Source organism: Dromiciops gliroides, chromosome 4 (genome assembly GCF_019393635.1).
Source record: "Dromiciops gliroides isolate mDroGli1 chromosome 4, mDroGli1.pri, whole genome shotgun sequence".
Lineage (NCBI taxonomy): Eukaryota > Metazoa > Chordata > Mammalia > Microbiotheria > Microbiotheriidae > Dromiciops > Dromiciops gliroides.
The window spans coordinates 393223436-393229753 of record NC_057864.1 but is presented as its reverse complement, the minus strand read 5'-3'; positions in this window follow the sequence as shown (position 1 = coordinate 393229753).

The following is a 6318-nucleotide window of genomic DNA, read 5'->3' as shown; positions in this document are numbered from 1 at the left end:
TTCCTCATTGTTTTTCACCTCCCATATTCAATCTGTTGCCATGGCCTATCAATTTCAGCTTTTCAACATCTCTAGAATATTTTCTCTCCTTTCCTTTGACACTACCACCACTCTAATACAGTCTCTCACCACCTTGTGCCTTTACTATTGCAATATTCTGCTAGCAGGTCTGCCACCTTCAAGTCTTTTCCCCCTCCAATCCATCCTCCATTCAGTCATCAAAGTGATTTTCCTGAAATGCAGATCTGAATATGTCTCTTTCCTATTAAGTAAACACCACTGGCTCCCTATTGCTTCCAAGATTAAATGGAAATTCCTGTTTTGGGCATTCAAAAGTCTTCATAATCTAGTTTCCTTCTACCTTTCCAGTCTTGATCCAGTGACACTGGCCTCCATGTTCTTCCATGAACATGACACTCCATTTCTTTTTTTTTTTTTTTAGTGAGGCAATTGGGGTTAAGTGACTTGCCCAGGGTCACACAGCTAGTAAGTGTTAAGTGTCTGAGGCCGGATTTGAACTCAGGTACTCCTGACTCCAAGGCCAGTGCTCTATCCACTGCACCACCTAGCTGCCCTGACACTCCATTTCTTGATGGATATTTTCTCTGGCTCTCCCCTATGCCTGGAAGGCTATCCTTTCTCATTTTTGCCTACTTGCTTCCTTGGCTTCCTTTAAGTCTCAACTTCTACCAGGTTTTCCCAACCTTTCCTTTTTTTTTCTTTTTCTTTGTGGGGCAATGAGAGTTAAGTGACTTGCCCAGGGTCACACAGCTAGTAAGTGTCAAGTGTCTAAGACCAGATTTGAACTCAGGTCCTCCTGAATCCAGGGCCAGTGCTTTATCCACTGCACCACCTAATTGCCCCCAAAATCTTTCTTGATTCTAGTGTTTTCCCTCATTAAATTCCATCCTACCTTTCTTGCATCTAACTTGTTTGCATATATTTGTTGTCAAACTGATTAGATTATTAGCTCCTTGAGGGCAAGGACTTTTCTTTTGCCTCTTTTTTATCCTCTTATCTTGTATCATTCAGGGTTGTAGCTTCCATTAGGGACCTAGGGAGATACTACATAAGATATAAAAAATGGAATTTCTATTTACTCTGTATAAGGAGAGTAAAAAATTAAATGCCAAATGGTAAACCTCCTCACTGTACCTTTGGCTATATTTTTATTTGGCTGCCAAATTGTTCATATTAGGGTCAAGATAAATGTAAAGCTATTACAACTGGCAACATAAAAGAGGCCATGAGAGACACGAAGGGGATGGACTTAGAATAGAAAAATATGGTCAACACATAAGAATTTCTGCATATAGAAAACTGTTCCAGCAAGAGTCAAATAGAGAATAGGTTTTAGGATTTAGTATTAGCCTGAGCCTTCTGTCTTCAATGTATCTGGACCTTAGGCAAGAGCTATTCTGAAGAGAGGAAACATCACATTATTGAAATACCCAGTGATGCCCCATACATTCATATTTATGGTCAGGAAGGGAACAATTTCTTTTCTGCTCAAGGCAAACCAAGAACAAAAAATCCCTAATAAAACTTAAAAGCCCTACCACTTGGCACAGGACAGATCTGTTCTTTAAAAGGTACTTTAATCTTCAGTGCAAGTTATTAGGAAATTATAGCTGAATTAATAAGGCTAATAACATTGAGTCAGTGAGCTACCAAGTCATGGTACAAAGTAGTTTTATATAACTGAATCACTCTGTTCTCCTGGTATTTCTTAGATGCAAAGCAATTTTGATTCGCTAAAAAATAGCTATTTGCATAGTATTCGATAAATTGTAAATGTTTTGCATTTGTTATCTTATTTGATTACCAGAACCACTCTATGAGGTAAATACTACAAGACCCATTTGCAAGGAAGTTATTCTCATTTTGAAAATTAGAAAGCTGACCCTCAGAGAGATTAAATGACTTTTTCCATGGTCACATAACTAACATATTCCAGAAGTAGAATTAGAAACCAATTTCTCCTGACTATTTCTAGTCCTCTTCTGCTTATAGAATTCATCCTCTGGCTAGGTATCACTAAAAGCAACCTTATTTGTAAAAGTGCTTAGAACAGTTTCTGGCATGAAGTAGACCCTGTATAAATGCATATTCTCTTCCCTTTTACACTTCTTTATGTATACTGTAAAGATTATCTCTCAAAACACATTTCTCTTAGGTATGCTGGACTATGAGAACAGGAAGATTTCTTGTAAAGGAAGATAAAAATGATGATAAGCATAAACAGGAAGTGATCTTAAATCCTCACTTAACCAAAGCAAATTGACCATCAGGCCCCATCAGAGTTTATAATCTGACATAGCAGACATGGACAGATGCATTAGGCATACGAACTGAACACTGTCTCACCTTTTCTGCTAGTATCCCTGGTGTTTTACACAGTGTGTGTATCTGTGTGTGTGTGTGTGTGTGTGTGTGTGTGTGTGTGTGTGTGTGTGTGTGTGTGAGAGAGAGAGAGAGAGAGAGAGAGAGAGAGAGAGAGTGTGTGTGTGTGTGTGAGTGTGTGTGTGAGTGGTAGAGGGACAGTGGCATAAAATTGGCTCAAACCCTTATTCCATGCAGTTTCTTACCCCCTAGGTAAATCACCAGAAATCCAATAATAATAAAAGATTTAATTAAACCATACTAATTAAATTAGTAGATCCCAATAGTATTCACAGCTTTAAATCAAAAGAAAGTCTTCATTCTTATTCACTGGGACAAAGACAGCTGGTTCCATACCAACCTTTTTGTCTACAATATCCTAATAGATAGTGAACACTGATGCCCTTACTTGTCTTTTTTGACCCTAAAGGATAGCAATTCAATTTGAAAAACATATATTAGAAGATAGAGCCTAGATGGCAGATCAGGAGAAGGAACTCACCCAACCTCTTCCAATATTTTCCTCCAAATATCTTTAAAATAATGCCTCAAATAAAATTCTCAAGTGGCAGAGCCAACAAAAGGTCAAGGTGAAATAATATCCCAGCCCAAGATAACTTAGGAGGTTAGCAGGAAAGGTCTCTTACACTGGAGTGGTGATTGGGCCTAGATCACAATGCAAGCCCCTTGAAGTGATGCCACCAATAGTCTTGGAGGTGGTTATGTAAGTGGTAGCAGCAACTTTAAGGGCTCTCTACTCATCGATGGTAACCAGGTTGGAAATTGGTCAGAAAGATTACAGGAAACCCTTTTCTGGCATTGGGTTCAAGACCCTGTAGCATTGTCCATACACAGTTCTAGATCCCAGTTCCAGAACAAAGAGGAACATTAGTGTTTGCAGTTTCAGGGGTCTAGCAGCACTAGTCATAGAAAAGTGCCTCTGGCCACTCATAAGGGAGTAAGATCCCTGGTCCCAGTTCTAAGATAGAAAGGAGCACTAGTGCTTGTGATTGTAGGAGAGTAGGGCACTTGGTCACAGTTCCAGGACCAAAAGACATGCTAGTAATTGTGGCTACAGATGAAAAAGATCTCTTCCTGAGTAAAGACCAAAGCACAGAACAGGAAAGCAGTAACCACACATTTCCTTAGATTATACTACCTTGGAGGCACCAAATACTTACAGACCCCTAGAACTAGTTCTGAAAACAGCAACATGAAAAACCTAAATCTTGGGACAGTGCCCCTTCCACACTGGGAGCAGAGTCCAACTTTAATATAAAGTTAAAAGTCAAAGAATAGGCTGGGCAATAGGCTGAGCAAACAAATAAAAGAACCTGACCATAAAAAGTTGCTATGATGACAGGGAAGAAGATGGTGATGTCAAAAAGGAAATCCTTAAACAAAATTGAATTGGATATAAGCCTCAAAGGAATTCTTGGAAGAACTCAAAAAGGATTTCTTAAAATCAGAGAGGTGAGGGGAAATCTGGGGAAAAAATGAGGATACAAGAAAATTATGAAAAGACAACTGACATTTTATTATAAAAAAGGCGCAAAAATACTGAAGAAAACACCTTAAAAGACAGAATTGATCAACTGGTAAAAGTGACACAAAAATCCACTAAAGAGAACACTTTAAAAATCAAAATTGGTCAAATGGGAAGAAGTACAAAAGCTCACTGAATAAAATGGTTCCTTAAAAATTTGAATTGGGCAAGTGGAATGACTCCATAAGACATCATAAAACAATAAAACCGAGTCAAAAGAATGAAAAGATAGAAGAAAATGTGAAATATCTCATTGGAAAAATAACTGACTTGAAAATAGATCAAGAAGAGGTAATTTAAGAATTATTAGACAACCAGAAAGCCATGATAAAAAAGAGCTTGTACTTCATATTTCAAGAAATTATCAAGGAAAACTTCACTGATATCTTAGAACCAGACAGTAAAATAGGAATTGAAAAATAATTAATCAATCACCTTCTAAAAGAGATCCCCAAATGAAAATTCTCAGAATATTATAGCCCAGTTTTAGAGCTTCCAATTCAAGGAGTAAATATTGCAAGGAGCCAGAAAGAAACAATTTAAGTATCATGGCAGGTGATAACATGATAGCATAGGCAAGATAACATGAGATTTAGCAACTTCTACAGTAATGGAGCAGAGGGCTTGGAATATGATATTCCAGAAAGCCAAGGAGCTAGGATTACAACTAAGAAAAATCTACCCAACAAAACTGAATATAATCCTTCAGGAGAAAAAAACTGGATATTTAATGAAAGAGAGGACTTTTTGGCATTCCTGATTAAAAGACCAGTGCTGAATAATAATTTTTTAAAAGGTGACTTTCAAATATAAGACTAAGAGAAGCATTAAGAAGATAAACATGGAAGAAAATTCATAAGGGACTCAACAAGCTGTTTATATTCCTATATGGGAAGATGATACATTTAATAATCCTGAGTCTATGTATCAAAATTGAATACTTTAACTAAGAAATATTCACTGACACCAAAGTTACTGATACTGTTCAGGTTGAGATTTGTAATGTAAACTGACAGAGAACACATGAGAATATTTGAGGTATTATCTAAACTATATTAACATGACTATAGTAAAATCAAATTTCATCTTCAAACTGAAACAGAGCAGTTAAGGTAACATGCACTAGGCAGTAATCAAACTAAGGCTTGCTAATTGAATTGAGCTGCAGGAGATAACAACACACTTGACAATGCCCAGCATGTTCTGTAATTGTTGCAAATTGGTGCTATGTTTGAAATAGAACAGTAACTATATTTTGACTGTTTTCCAGACCCAAGAAACATCCTCGAATATCATTATCGATTGTGAGATGCTTGACAGTTTCAAAACTATATATTTTAAGAGAATTATTTCACACTTGTGGAAGATTTTGGATTTTTTCCATTAAAATAAAGTGGTCAGTGAATCCAGTCTACCCTTCCAGGCTTATTTTAACACATTACTCACTTCATGCATTCTTGGATTCCACCAAATTGGACTTCTTCCACACAACTGTCTGTCTCTCATTTCCATACATTTGCAAAGGCTGTTTCCCATGACTTGGGTGAACTCCTCCTTCACCTATACCTCTTAGAATCTCTGGCTTCCATCATGACTCAAATTCTACTTTCTAAATGAAACCATTCTTGATCTAGTATCTTTCCCTGCCGAAGTTTCCTTGTCTTTAGTGTGTTGTATATGCCAAAGTTTCTTAAACTGTGGATCATGACTCCATATAGGGTCACATAACTGAATGGGGGGGGGGTCACAAAAAATTTGGCAACAGTAAAAGGTTGCATATGCCTATTTTATATATCTAAATATCTGGGGTCGTGTAAAAATTTCTTGGGCAAAAAGGAGTTACAAGTAGAAAAAGTTCAAGAAGTCTTGGTATATGTTTATTTTTATCTTCATATCCCTAGCACCTGACCGGGCCTTCCACATTATTTCCTCAACTATGAAATGGGGATAATAACTCTCAGGATGGTAGAAAGGATCAAATGAGATGATATTTGTATAATGCTTGAGGCCTGGCCCATAGTAGGCATTAAATAAATGTTAGCAATGATAATGATTATGATTGTCCCAATTGATGGTGATTGATCAAACACAAACTACAGCCCACCTCTTCCAACATTATTAGTCTAAAAGAAGAATCTGAAGGTATAATTGTAAAACTTGATGCAACATAGAAATGTTTTTATGATGCTTCAAGGTTTGCAAAGTGTTTTCCTCACAGCACCCTGTGGTAGTACAAATATTATTACCCCAATTTTACAGATTAGGAAAACTGACCTCCCATGAGATTAAATTAATTATTCATGTAGAAGAAATTACACCTCCCATAAATATTGAAACACTGAGCAACATTATGTTAGCTCCTTTGGCTGCTACATTATACTGATAACTCA